The sequence below is a fragment of the Vulpes lagopus genome, chromosome 3 (genome assembly GCF_018345385.1).
Source record: "Vulpes lagopus strain Blue_001 chromosome 3, ASM1834538v1, whole genome shotgun sequence".
NCBI lineage: Eukaryota > Metazoa > Chordata > Mammalia > Carnivora > Canidae > Vulpes > Vulpes lagopus.
In genome coordinates, this window is record NC_054826.1 from 3,974,005 (window position 1) to 3,988,749 (window position 14,745).

Sequence of the window (14,745 nt, forward strand, 5' to 3'; positions counted from 1 at the left end):
AAAAAAAAAAAAAAAAGAAAAAACGTTGGTTACCTGTAATTTACCTTTTAGTGTAGAGTTCACTTTATACTCTGATACATTTAGAAACAGTTATAATTCTCATTGAGTACATATATATTATAATCATGTAATTATAAATGATTTATTATATAAAACTGAGAATTTTTCTGCCTATACAATTGGTGTCATTAAAGAATAAAATTCCAGCCTGCTATAACCAATAGAAGTGTCACCAGGGTGATTTAGGAAGGATTCATAGACAATTATTTTGTGTGATGTAAAAGATGCTCTCATTAGTAAACTCTACAGTAGTTTATAAGGTGTCTGTAGCACCAACAGATTAACACTTCGAGCAGAATGAGTTTACCAGTACATTCTGGTGCCTGCCACAGGCCAACTGGAAGAAAGCATAAGAGATGCTGCTAATTTCCATTCTTGCTAATCCTCAGAGCATCAAACTAGGAACATCATTAATTGAAACCATCGAGATACAGGCAATAATGACTATCGTAAGTGTGGGATTTAATAATTGAAAACATGACTCAGGGGTTTTCAGGTTATATATACCAGTGACCAAGCAGACTAAGCCACAGAGCTAGCTCCAGTTTAAAACACAGATGACCTGTGAAGGATAGACAACGAGCCAAGACAATGCCACAAGAGCTGGCCTACCAACAAAACAGCCAAACTTCCATTTTGTATGGCTAATATTTCACATCAGTTTTGTAAATGTGAAAAATTAGACGTTATCAAAAGCAAAAGCCTCCCCCAGACTTGAGAGTTCCCCACACAAACAAAAACAAGTTTAATCACACATGTGAAGCTTAATTTGGCTTAGTTTGCAAGATTGACTTGGCCTGGATCATTTCTTGTGTATGCCTCTGGAAATCACACGCAAAACTTAAACTGGTTCCCAAAACTGATACAAAGTAACCACTGACCAATTTTTCATCACTTAAGAAATTTCTAGTATTATAACCAATCACCATGAAGACCATTCACTGCTTTCTTACTCTCTAAGCTGTTTTATAACAATCTGCTCAGAGGCTCATTAGGTGCTTTGCTCTGGTGAACGGTCTTTTTTGGTGGATGCACAGCAAACTTTTACTAATTACTGCTTTGATGATTCATTGGTTTTATGCCTGTTATTTCACGATTTTTGACAAAGCAAACATAAGAACTGTGTCGAGATAGTGTTCAGGCATTAGCTGTCCTGGTGCTCAGCATTCACGATGGAGCTGGACATGAGGGGCATACTTGTGTCAGTAATAGGAGACACTGAACATGTGTTCTGTTTCCCCTTAAAACCTCCTGACTGTGATTCCCACAACCTTACCTTCTTCCCGGGGTTGAAGAGGCTTCCAAGCAAAAATCAGCAGATGCCTTCAGCAGAGATTATGGTGCTATCACCCACAGAGCTGAGCAGGAGGGAGGCTAGTGTCTGCCATGGGTTCAATGAAGAGCTGATGCGCGAAGGGCCTGGAGACCAGAAGTTCCATGAGTTAGAATTTAGGTCAGACTCAGGCAGAGCTGGGACTGAGTACCTGAGCTTTGGGTTAGCACCAAGTGCCTAGCACCTGGATCTAATGCAGCCCAAGCCTGCCTCTCCTACTCCTCTCCATCAACCACTTAACTGCATTCACCTTTGACTTCTTGCAAACACCAATTTGTGGATGTTCAGAAACTGGTAAAACCAGAGTAGAATCAGGAGGGATAGAATGAGAGGACCCTGGGAAGGCAGTGTAAATGGGGAAAGTTTTAGGAAAATCATAGGGGTCAAAATACTTTAGGTAGGCTGAAAGAAGACATTATGAACCATCTGGGGTTAGAATAAGAAGGAGAAAAATTAGATATTTCTCTCTAGGAAGGGTATTAGTTCATTGGCTGCAACTAGGTTTTTTTTTTTTTTTTGGCTTTGTAGTGTGTTCTAGAATAAAACACATAAACACAACAGCATAAAATCCTGCATGTGTCTGAAAATAGTCTCAATCAGATGGTTACAAAGTAGTATATTTTCAGCCAAACTCCTAATGCCCAGACTGAGCATTCCAGGAACTCAATGCCTTTTGAAGAAATCCCACGCCTATTTTGTTGTGTCATGTGTCCATTCCACACAGACAAGAGTTATCCATAATAGCCCTTGTCAAATTGTTGGCTTTTAAGCAATGTACTGAAACATGTCTGTCTTTTTAGTCTTCTGTTTTTGCAATAGTTGATTACAGAGCTCTTCAAAACGGACAATTTGTTTGAAAGGCTTTCAAATATCCTCTTGAAATGTAACTCAGACTCACATATCATTGGCCAAAAGGATTTATAAAAGCAACATTTGTGATTGCATTTTGAAAGAAGAACACACACAAATAGGAAGGAGACGAATGATAGCATCTTCAAAGATATTTAGGGAAAAAAATGCTTCCCAGAATTTAATAGAGAACTTGTTGTAATAGCTGTGTACATATGGCCCAAAAGAAAGAAAACTTAGAAAAATAAATGGTAAAGTAATTAAATATTACTTTGGAGCATGGAAATTGCATTGTACAAAGTCACCCCTCTTTTGGTCCCCAAAGCCTCAGGCTGTCTGTGTACATGCCGGAGACTTTCTGGTCTCTTATGCTGCCTAAGTGATAACTGCCTAGTTATCAACCCTGGTGGCAAATTAGAATCACCTGGCTCACTTTAAAATAGACTCACCCCTTAGATTCCACTTCCAGTTACTAAGATTCAGTTGGCCTCAGCTGAGACCTGGGGGTCATGGGGAGTTTTCGATACAATTAATAAGTGTGCATCTAGGTAAGTCTATAAATATAATAAACACACACATGCATATATAACAATATAACATTAATTAACATATTAAACATATCTCTTAACATTTTCTATATACATATTTAAACTTTATGTATATATATACACACACTATTTTTATTTTTTACACACACAATTTATATGCATACAAATGTACCTCATAGTGTGTATATGTGCACTGTATACATATAAATGTACAGACACATACGTGTTTGTTCAGATAGATGATGTATCTATATATGATTTACACATAAGATATATTTAAAATCATGTTTCCTATGAATTTCACAAGGCAAGTTAAAATGAGGGCCATAAACGTGGATTTGAAGGGGAAAGGTGTTGAAATCTGAAACATCATAGGAACCTAGATCACATGGGACCTTAAGGACATTCCAAAATCATTTGGTTTTTGTTTTGTTTTCACTCTAAGTGATGGGAAGTTATTGGAATATTTTGATGACACTCATATTTTAGGAGATAACAATGGGAAACCCAGTGATATATTCTCCTTCCCTCACCTTGAAAATATTTGCCTCATGGCATAGAAACGCTAATATTATGTGTCCCTACAAACCTGATAACAGGGCAGAGATTAGCACTGTGTTTTCTATATCAGAAGGAGGAGAAAGATTGAATCATAAGGAACTGATCGATGGAGAAGGCATTGACTCAAATCTGCGTTATCAACCGCAACCTTGTTTCTTGTGCTTTGCCAGATAATCTCCTATAATTGCCTCCCACCAATATTTTTTGTCTTTATCTGGAAATGATATTTCAGCTGGTGACTTGGGCCATTTCTGGCAGTTACTCAGTTTTTGTGGGTATCTCCCATGTAGACAGGAGTTATATTCGTCATTAAAATTCTGTTTGTTTGTTTTTCTTTTGCTGATCTTTTACTACAAGGAGGTCTCAGCCAAGAACCTAGAAGGGTAGAAGGAAAATTATTTCTCCTCCTTTACATCTTTTAATATTATTATGTTATGCAGATGATTAGATTGGAAGCCACATTAAGAGAATGAAATACGAGGAAGAGAGAGAGGTCATGATAAGTTTTATATACGTAATCTCTCAATTTCAGACCGTCTCACCTGGATTTTCATACAGATGCATATGGCAAACATAAAAAATAATGTGTCTCCCAGAGTGAAGCTGAGAACTGCCAAACCTTCTCCTCCAAGGACCCCATATTTGAATACTTGTCTACCAGAGTTCAAAATGTACAAAAAATAATGCTTGATTGTTTTCTGTTAACTGTGGATGACCTGTAGATACACAGTTGCTAATCATAATGTCCACTTTGTAAAATCTACCAAATGATAGAAATGTATGTTTTCAGCCATTCAGCTTATATTTTGGGGATTATACCATTTTACTTATACTTTTGAAGATGCTATTTTTTCAAGAATTACCTCCATGACTCTTAGGGATTTGGTTTAGAATGAGAACTATAGGACCAATTACTGTAGCTAATATTTATACCAACCACACACCCAAGGTAGTGACAGAGTAATGAAAAAGAATTGAGGATGCTGAATATTGAAAATACATTTGTACTTCTCCCTAATGAAATCTATTTATTCACAGCAAAGCAAAAAGAGGTTTTGAGAAAATTATCTCCCTTTGTATAAAAGACTAAATTGCTCGCAGATTTGTCCTCCAATTTTTTTCTAGTACCCTGCTGTCTCATAATTGAAAATAAAGGATTCACATTTTTATTAATTAGCAATTAATAATTTGGCTAGGTCAGTAATTTTTAAAATCGTTTTTAGTTATTGCTTTCAACTACTTAAATGCTAGGAAAATGGTTAATTTTCAAGTAAGACAATTTCTACATAATCATAGTTTATAGAATAGTGAAATTTTTCTTCTTTAATTTCCTCTCTTTTATTACTCCATATATACTACCTCCCTTTCTTGAGTAACAGAAAGGAACCAGTTAAGGAGAGCTAACTTTTTACCTTTATATATGAGGATTTCATTTCTCCTCCAAAGTGCTCTTTCTGCTTTGAGTTAAAGGTTCAGAGGAAACCCTAGCTAATTGATAGTCATTCTGTATGGAAACAGACTCAGTAGTGAAATTTATCCAACAACATTTTTTTAAAGATTTTATTTCAATGGAACTACGTAGATGTTTACCAGTCTAGTTTCCTTTCTTCAAGAGCATAGGGAAATCACATTTGCAAGCCGTCTTTGTGTTAGAATGGGCCTATATCACTATTATAACCAAAGCAACGTGGATAGAAGAATAGACCATCTTTCTAATCCTGACATTGAGGATCATTTTGCATACTCTGTGTCTATCCAAATACTGAAAGCAAAGGGATCCATGATGGAGAAACTGCCAAATGGAAGAAGCTTGGATGTCTGGATCACTCCTTGGAGGAGGACTATCCCAGAAGGTAGGTTTATGTCTACTACCTTCCAAGGTAAACAAGGAAAACAAGCGCACTGTGCTATGGGCATATTGGGGTCATTTTTCAATAGCTGGTGAGAATTCCTCTAACTAATAAGGCACCTGCTATGTGCCAGTCCCTTTTCCAGTAGCTTTACATTTATACACGGCAAATAGGGATCTAATATCTGAGTCTGAAATCTACACAGTCCCTCGCTAAAAACATGAAAGCATTGAAAATAATTACCAGATTCATAAGACATGATTTTTTCTCTATATATAATTATTAATAGTAGTGATCATAGTTAGTAAAGCATTATAACTATTTCTTACATTACAGTATAATGTGAGAGATGATTATTTATAATCACATGAATAATTAATTAACTAATACTGAGTTTTGGTCTGTCAAGTGAAGACTTCAAACATACATTTGGGTCATAGAAATCTCTGTAGTTAAGGAAATGTATGTTACATGAATTGTATACTTGAAATTTTAATAAATGTATAAATTTCAGTCTCATATATTTGTTATAAATGTGATATAACTATATTTTATCTTACGGCATGATGCTATTTGTTGATATTGTAGTATATTGTCAAACACTATCATAGAATTAGTCAAATATATGAAGCATTAATACTGCTTTACTGACAAATGTAGCTGTAGTAAATTGGTAAATATGTATAGTTTAATTATATTGTTAGTAATTAGTATTAAAAACAATATGATCATTCTTCATAATGCAAATTATCCATATCCTCTCTCCCGAGACACACATACACATGTATATAGCCTTTGTTGTAGATGGAAATTTTAATAAGATAAAATTGTACTACTGAGAGAATTTCAAACTGAATTGTAGATCAGGTATTAGAAATATTATTTTTAGCATAATTGAAATTCTGCCCTGAAACTGAGAGCCCAACACGATTAGAATCTTTCTACTGATTTTTTAATAAAGATTGACATGAAAAGCAGGCTATTTTGGCTTAACCAAGACATATGTAATCATTGAAGACTTTGTTCTTCCCTGTTCTTAAAGAACACATTCTTTTGTTCTAGCAGCAAAGGTGTGCATAAATGTTTCTAATATGCTCATAACAATTTAACAAATTCATTATTTTTAGTATATAGTAATGTTTTTAAAGATTTTAGGTTAGCCTGAGTCAATTCACCATATTGGAACATTCAGGAATTAAACTGCTGGCATATGTTTTCAGTGGTGGAATGTCACAGTATTCCCTTTTATTGAAAAAGGAATTATATTCCTCTTCTTCAAGCTGGGACCCTCCTATTCTCAGCCAACTTATTAGTCCTCATTTTTTCTTCTTGTCCTCTGTCTATAATGGACTGTGCCTTCAATCTGCAACTTTATTTAAACAATTTTGTATTCAAAACATGTAATATTTCTCTCCCCGCCCAGAGACAAAAACAACAAACCACTTCACACTTCAGTCTTTGGCAGACTGATTGCATTCTGATGCCAAGAATCTGATTTCAGAATTTAGCTGTGATCCACATGGCATGTCAATAACATAATGCAAATGGTTTCCATAGGTAGCTCTTGGTCAAAGGGTTTCAATAGAAGGCATTTCAAAAATGTTATTAGCAATGATAAATGCATGGGTTAGCTAAAAAATTAAAAACTCAATGCTGAAGATTTCCTCAAGGTTTCTTATCAAACCAATAAGAGAAGTAAGGACTGATATAAACATATCAATAACCATAACATTAATTTATCAGAGAAATATTGAAGATGGAGAAGATATTAGAGTAGCCAGTGCGGGGAGAAGTTGGGAACATGTGGAGAGAGGAGATGCAGGGAGGCAGGCAGATGGTAATGGAAAATGGGCTTAATTTAAGGTAAAATAGATTATTTTTAAAGATGGCTTTCAGGGGGTGCCTGAGTGGCTCAGTTGGTTAAGCATCGGACTCTTGATTTTTCACCCCAGGTCATGATTTCAGGGTTGTAAGATCGAGTCCCATGTTGGGCTCCATGCTGGGCATGGAGCCTGCATAAGATTTTCTCTCTCACTTTTTCTCTGTCCCTCCTGTCTCTCTAAATAGATAGATAGATAGATAGATAGATGATAGAGGAGTTTTCAGAAATTCTTCCCACATGTTTTATGATGCAATATCTTTATTCTTTGCACTAAGAGTCTTTGTTTAACATCTATGTTATAATTCATGGATGCTTAGGATTATATTGTCTTATTTTGGTTTGTTGTTGCTATTCACTTTTGTTGTTTTTAATTGTGTTAGAAACATTTGTGGGTTGTATCTGTCTCTGAGAGGAGGGCTTTTCACTCCAGATGGTCCAGACATATTCAAGATAGTCAACTAACTTATTTAAATCAAGGGGAGTAGATGTTGCAGTAGCCATTGTGACAAATAATTTGTCAATGAAAAATAACCTGGAAGTATTTTTGGAAGTAAGGGATATTATCCTGAGTTGCACCTGCAGCCCAATAATTTAATAATGCTACAGTGGGATTGACCAATTCCTCCACTCTCAACTCACCCTAATCCACTACCAAAATAGAACTTGAAGAACAAAGAGAAATCACTAGATACTCATTGCAAAATCCATGTGCAATTAGGGTTCTGGCAAAGGTAAAGCCAGAGGAATTTACAACTATAGAAGAGGGTCTTTTTAATGAAACAACAATAGCAAAAAACATTCAGGGATCATTTAAATTTAACATTAAGAATAAAGATGTTTATTGAGCACCAGCCACTGCCTGAAGTGCTTGGATTTGGTAGAGAATAAAACAAACCAAGTTTTGCTGTCATGAATGTTTCCTTCCAATTAGAGGATTATACTCAATAAGCAAATACATAAATTAATATCTTGTAAGTTGGATGATGTCTGTATAAAGAGGCAAGATACTAGGTAAACAGTGACAGTGGAGTTAGTGGTGAAATACACAGAACTGGAAGAAACAAGGAAGGGTGTCATGCAGGCATACAGAGAATGGCCATTGCAGACAGAAGTAACAGTGAGAGGCCCGCATGTGATGCGAATATCAAGGAGGAAAGGGTCACTGGATTTTAGAGAACAATGGGAAGCTAATGCAAGGTGAGGGAAAGGGAGGCAGACCAAACACACTAGACTCTGGGTTTTCATATTTAGTGACCCTCAGGATTTTAAGAAGACTGAGGGGATTGGTATTAAGCATTAGAAGGAGTGTTCCAACCACAACAGAATGGAAGATGGTGGTTGGAAGCAGGAGATGAGTAGAAGCTGTTGGAAGGGCCAGTGGAGAGATGATGGTGGTCTCAACTATTTAATGAGGTGGTCTGTGTTTTGCTTTTAGGGCCTACAGCACTTGCTGATGGATTGTCCTAGAACATGAGAGTGATAGTGATCATTCAACCATAACACCAGGCTTCTCAGATGAATAATGGGAATGAAAGCATTGCCACTTCCTGAGAGGGAAAGACTAAAGGAGAAGCAAATTCCATGAGATTCAAGTGAGGTGTGTGCCTGTGTGTGTGTGTGTGTGTGTGCATGTTTACAGAGAAGTCAGTTTACATTTAAGATTCCAAGGGGATCCCTGGGTGGCTCAGCGGTTTGGCGCCTGCCTTTGGCCCAGGGCGTGATCCTGGAGTCCCAGGATCGAGTCCCACATCAGGCTCCCGGCATGGAGCCTGCTTCTCCCTCATCCTGTGTCTCTGCCTCTTTCTCTCTGTGTCTATCATAAAAATAAATAAATAAATAAATCTTAAAAAAAAATTTAAGATTCCTATTACACACCATTTTTGAGAGTTTGGGGGGGATGTTACAAAAGAATCTAGTTTTGATAGAGAATCTGCTATTTAAGCACACAGAATGTATATACACATCTTTCTTAAGTCTATATGAGATCACCAAAAATGTGAAGGATTAAGCCAAATTCAGAATCCTAAACTCGGAGACCCCGTAAAGTTCACATACAAGAACATGAGAAGAGAAGCATTGAGAAGGATTTAGAAGGAATGATAAGTGTAACAGAGGAGACCAAGAGTGAGTTGTGTTCTGGAAGCATGGAAACTCCAGAAAGATGAAACAAACCATTAGTACCTTTTCTTTTTTTCAGGATGGTTCCAAAATAAATAAATATCATGGATTTGGCCTAACACGTTTGAATAAATACTTTTTAGGAGCAGCACAAAAATCGCATTAGCAGGTGAATATGATTTCTCATGTGAGTTTAGATTCCAAGTTCTTCAAAAGCAAACTCACACCCCAGATGGTAGGCTGCGTGAGCCCTTAGGGAGCTCAGGGCGAAACAGCAGTCATCACTGGGAAGGAGACCTGGGATCCAAGCAGCTTCCACAGCTTCCTTCTCTTCCTCTCCTTACATGAAGCACCAGAATCCTCTCCCTACCTTAGAACCTGCAGGAACCTAAAAGTATGAAAAATCCACTAGGTTTGTCAAAGATATATTGGGAGAAGTATAGAGTCTGAGAACTGAAGGGAAATGAGGAGTATTGTAGAGTCAGAGTCAAGGAATCATCTAGGTGTTACACAATGTATGAATATGATGCTTATGTTGATCTAGTGAAGAGAAAAGTGATGCTCCAGAATTAAGTGGTTGGATCCTACTTAAATCATGGCCAAACATGGCTTCTTCCATCATAGATTCTATAGGGAAAGATTAGAGGTGGGATTTCCAAGCCTAAACATCTAGAGAGGGAAATTCTCCTCTTTCTGTCTTACCCCAGTGCTCACTCCACTAAGTAGTATTGTATCTTCCCTACAAGAGAAAATAATGGGTTCAGTTTTCAAAGTTACTACAGATGATTATCATAAACTCTGGGCCTCGGTGAAGATAGACAGGATTTTCAACTTGCTCAGTCAATTCTTCCAGAAATTTCCAGATATAAACTTTGCGCTGATGACTAGTCCAGGAGTCCTCACTCTCATCCTTTCTGCACCACAATTAAACTGTTAATTGTAATAGAATTATCTCAGAAAATGGGAAATGACTACATTTTGCTAATAACCGCACATTTAATCAATTTCATCTTTCGAAACACTAATACCCCATGAAATCAATGATTGCCTGAAACTTAGCAGAGTTGGCAAAAACAAAGCAAAACTGCACATTCATCATGATGTGACAAATGAAAGAAGAAAATGATGCCTGCCTCTAGACATACGGGGAATAAACTGATGTTAGCCAAAGGGAAGAGGGGTATGGGACGGGCAAAATGAATGAAGAAGAGCAGGAAATACAAACTTTCAGTAATGGAATGAGTAAATCATGAGAATAAAAGGCACGGAATAGGGAATATAGTCAATGGTATTGCAATAGTGTTCTGTGGTGATGAATGATAGCTACCCTTGGGGTGCACGCAGCATAACATATAGTGAAGTTCAATCTCTATCTTGTATACCTGAAACTAGCATAACACTATGTGTCAACGATACTCAAATAAAATAATTTTAATTTTAAAAAGTAAAAAAATAAAATAAAATGTCTGCAGTTGAATGAAAATCACAGTTGGAAACTGGAATTTAATAGTGAGAATAAGCTGTTTTTGCTATAGATCTGAAAAATAAACATATTGGGCAGGGAAATCAGCAACTTTTATGGAAGGAAAGTTCTACCTGTAGTCTGTTTATAAAACTACACAAAGAAAAAAATGTATTTTAACCATTGTTAACTTGTACCTGAAAAGAAAATCTTTTAAGCATATCTAAATTTTGCTAGGGTTGTATTTTCACTTGGAGAAAAAATAAAAAGTAAAAATAATGACTGATTTCTTAGCATGAACCCTTTGAGGAGTATTTGATATGGTTTCTTTTCAACTTTATCATTTAATCAACTGTGCTTTATGTTTAAGTTGGATATAATATCTAAGCATAATTAATAATCCTTTTATACTCATATTGGCCTCAAGGCCATCAGTTCATACTTCTTCCAAATCAGTTTGCTAATTCAAAGCACACACACACACACACACACACACACACACACACACACTATACATCAAGGAAACACTGTAACCTGATTTGACCTCATCTCTAAAAATTATTTTGCATTGATAAGTTACATCAAGAAGAATGAAATGTGACTAATTTGTCTTCAATTATTTCTGAAAAGCAACTTCACTTAAAAGCTAAAGGTGGAAAGTGTGTTTCTTACTGAGATTTTATTAAGATTGCTTGTTTACTTGTGCCAGTCAAATCTGACCTCTATAATACAGTATTTGTTTAGATCTAGTGGAGATAAATTGAGTGCACTGATTCTAAATTGAAGATCTATTAAGTAATAAGTAGGATGTAGTTTTATAATCATCTTCAGGTTATAAACAACATTTACCACAAGATCAAAACATGTTGACTTAGAAAAAGTGAATGCAAATTAAATGGGAGAGATTTTAGAAATGTAGTGAACAGAATTATAAGATAGGATGCTATTAGGGATTTTTGAATATTTCTAGTTTCTTTTGATTAACTGGTGATTATGCTCTGGAGTACATATCCAATCGCCATTTTAAGGCATTTCATAAAAGACAAAAATTTTGGCTTAATAGATAACAATATTAAAGACACAGGTATTTCAAATTCTTTAAATAATAACTAGAGAAATCACCATTTTTTTGCTTGCTGCTTTTGGTTTTTAATTTGCTATTATAAGTGAGTGAAAATAAATGTTCCTCCTCTGATGTCAAGTATGAGGCCACAGGAGGTGTATGTGGTGAGGGGAGGAGTATGTTAATAGCACTGCTCTAATTCCTCTGTAATCCTACTTCATTATTTTATGCAAATAATTCCCAGAAAGGATCAACTTATTAAGATGAATTAGAATAAATGAATGTCATCGGTATAGGGTAGTATGTCAGCAAGTTGAAAAAGTACACTACATTAAAAATTGAGTCATAGGAAACTTTTGTAAGTTTTTTTGAATTATAAATTTTTGGGGAAAGTACTGCTGAGAGACTAAAGCAATTATGTGATGATATTTAGATGTTTGTCCAAGAGATTACTTTTTAAAATATAAATAGAAAGGTTTCACATCAAATACTCTAGAAGTGTCTATTAATAACTATTCCTCAAATGTAATTTATTAGAGAATATAAAAGAGAAATCTCACTTTTTGTAGTGGTTGCTGTGAAATATTTACTAAATATATCTGTTGTAATTATATAGTTTTAACTATATTTGGAAACCTAAACTAAATCCATGTCAACTTTAGGATATAATCCAAATAATTTAGTAAGTCAAGGCCTCTGCATATCTGTCAAAATGTATCTTTGACAATTTGCAAGTAGTAACGTCATATTGATTAAGGCATAGTTTTAAAATATAAGTACAGAATAGAATGCTTCTCTATCTTTATACATGTTTCACCTCGGCAGACAAGACTTATTCTCTGTCCCCATTTGTCCAATGGCCCAGACTGCCTGATGGGCCATCCTTCAATACCAGCAGCGAATATGTCTATGCCATTCCAGAAGGAATGCTAGTTACTTGTGTTTTAATATTAATTTTCTCTTTTCATACACTAAGCATGCTACTTATATTTATTGAATGAACATATCAATCAATAAATGATTGGTAGAGGACTATAAAACATTGCCTAAGAGTATTTCTCATGGTCATGCTCTACATAGGAGATCGTACTCTTTCAGTTTGAAGTTGGAGATGATCAGACACATTCTCTCCCATTATGAGGCATCGCTACACGTGGCCTCCCATTTCTGATCATGTAAACTTTTCTGGCAGAGTCTGTGAAGATCTCAAGCACTGGCTTATATTGTTGGACCAATCTAATTATTAGGAAGATCTTCCCTTTGATGAAAACGTTTCACTTTTCCCTCTTTTTCCCTCTGGAACGAAATTTAAGATAAATTTTTATATCCTGTTGCACTGATTCCTTTGATAGCTAGGAATCTCCTGTGTATAAATCCAGGCCCTTCTTAAACGTAACTTAAACACTTCTGTGATAGGTTTTCACACACGTTGTCCTGCCACTCAACAACAGACTTTAAGAACTCATCAATATAGTCAAAATATTTTTAATTCTAACCACAATATAATTATCTGATGATGCCTTATCTGTCTTACTTTGTTTAGGCTCTCACAAAGCTCCAGAGAAATATTCCATAAATTTGTCTATCTATCTATCTATCTATCTATCTATCTATCTATCTATCTGTCATCTATCTATCATCATCATCATCTATCTATCTATCTACCTATCATCTATCTATTTATCTTTCTATTTGTTTGTATCAATATTTCTTGAAAGAAGCAATTAAGGAAGGAATGAATGAATGGGTTCAAAACCAGAGAGAAAATATACAGTAATTTTAGAAGAAAAGCATATATTGACTTTTTCTAAGACAAAGTGCATTAATACAAACTATCTATCCATAAACAGATTAATCTGCAGTAAGCCAAAGCTTGCTCTTTACACGCACATTCATTCTTTTACTAAACATTTATTTAACAACCACCATGATGCCAAGAAGTAAGCTAAATGCTGTAGGTAAAGCAGTGCAAGAAGCTCATGTAATGTGGAAAAATATTTATTGATCATGGAGTCATGCGTGTGGTAAGTAGCTAGTATTTTATATTATATTTCTTTCATTACTGCAGCATAATAGCATCTGTAGTATGATCAATGCAATATAATCAGGTCTGCTTGGGCAGAAGCTGTCTTTTTTTTTCTGATTATTTCACATAAGAGAGAATAGCCTGAATGGTATTAATGAATCCTAAATTGTTCTTGAAAATGGTTGGATCACCTCTAGCCAACTATAAACAAATGGAGTTTTCAGTAGAAGTGAGCATGTTTTATTCAACACCTTTGCAATACTACTTCCTGGTCTTCCTTGGATTTCACCACTCAGTAATGAGATGATCATTATGTACCTGCTATATTGTTTGTGTTCCTGAGTTGCCATTGATATAGCAAATTTAGATTTTCATATAAAATTTGAAAAAAAAATATTTTAAATTACTGTTGAGTGTCAATGCTTATCAAGAAAATAGGCAGTTGATATTATCATCAAAAAATTCTGGGGATCCCTGGGTGGCTCAGCAGTTTAGCACCAGCATTTGACCCAGAACCTGATCCTGGAGCCCTTGGATCAAGTTCCGCAACGGGCTCCCCACAGGGAGCCTGCTTCTCCCTCTGCCTGTGTCTCTGTCTCTCTGTCTGTCTCTGTCTGTCTGTCTCTCTCTCTCTCTGTGTTTCTCATGAATAAATAAAATATTTAAAAAAATTCTTCTGAACAGCAACATTTTTGCATTTATAAACGGAAATTGGGAAACACCCACCACCTCCACAACATAATTTAATCTAAAATGTAAAGTCAATTGGAAATTTTTAGTGTTTTATTTCTGCAAAGCACAGTGTGCATACAAGAAGGGAACATCATTTATTTGAGTAATGCTACATTATTCTCCCAGGTGTTTCTATAATACTTCCAAAAGCATTTATTTGAAAGAAAATTAACTACAACTTGATTTAATTTGTAAGTTATCTTGAAATCTTTCTCAAGAGTTTCCAAGTCATTGATGCTTTAGGAGGGATTAAATAAAATA

At 35.5% G+C, this 14,745-nt stretch overlaps 1 protein-coding gene across 1 annotated transcript in view; it reads right to left on the minus strand.

Annotated features, from left to right (window-relative positions):
* Window positions 1–14,745, minus strand: part of CDH18 (cadherin 18) — a 947,353-nt gene that overhangs the window by 557,994 nt on the left and 374,614 nt on the right. The window contains exon 3 of the mRNA XM_041746928.1: window positions 1,337–1,479. The gene's annotated coding sequence lies outside the window, so the exon portion shown is untranslated. The remainder of the gene's footprint in view (window positions 1–1,336; window positions 1,480–14,745) is intronic.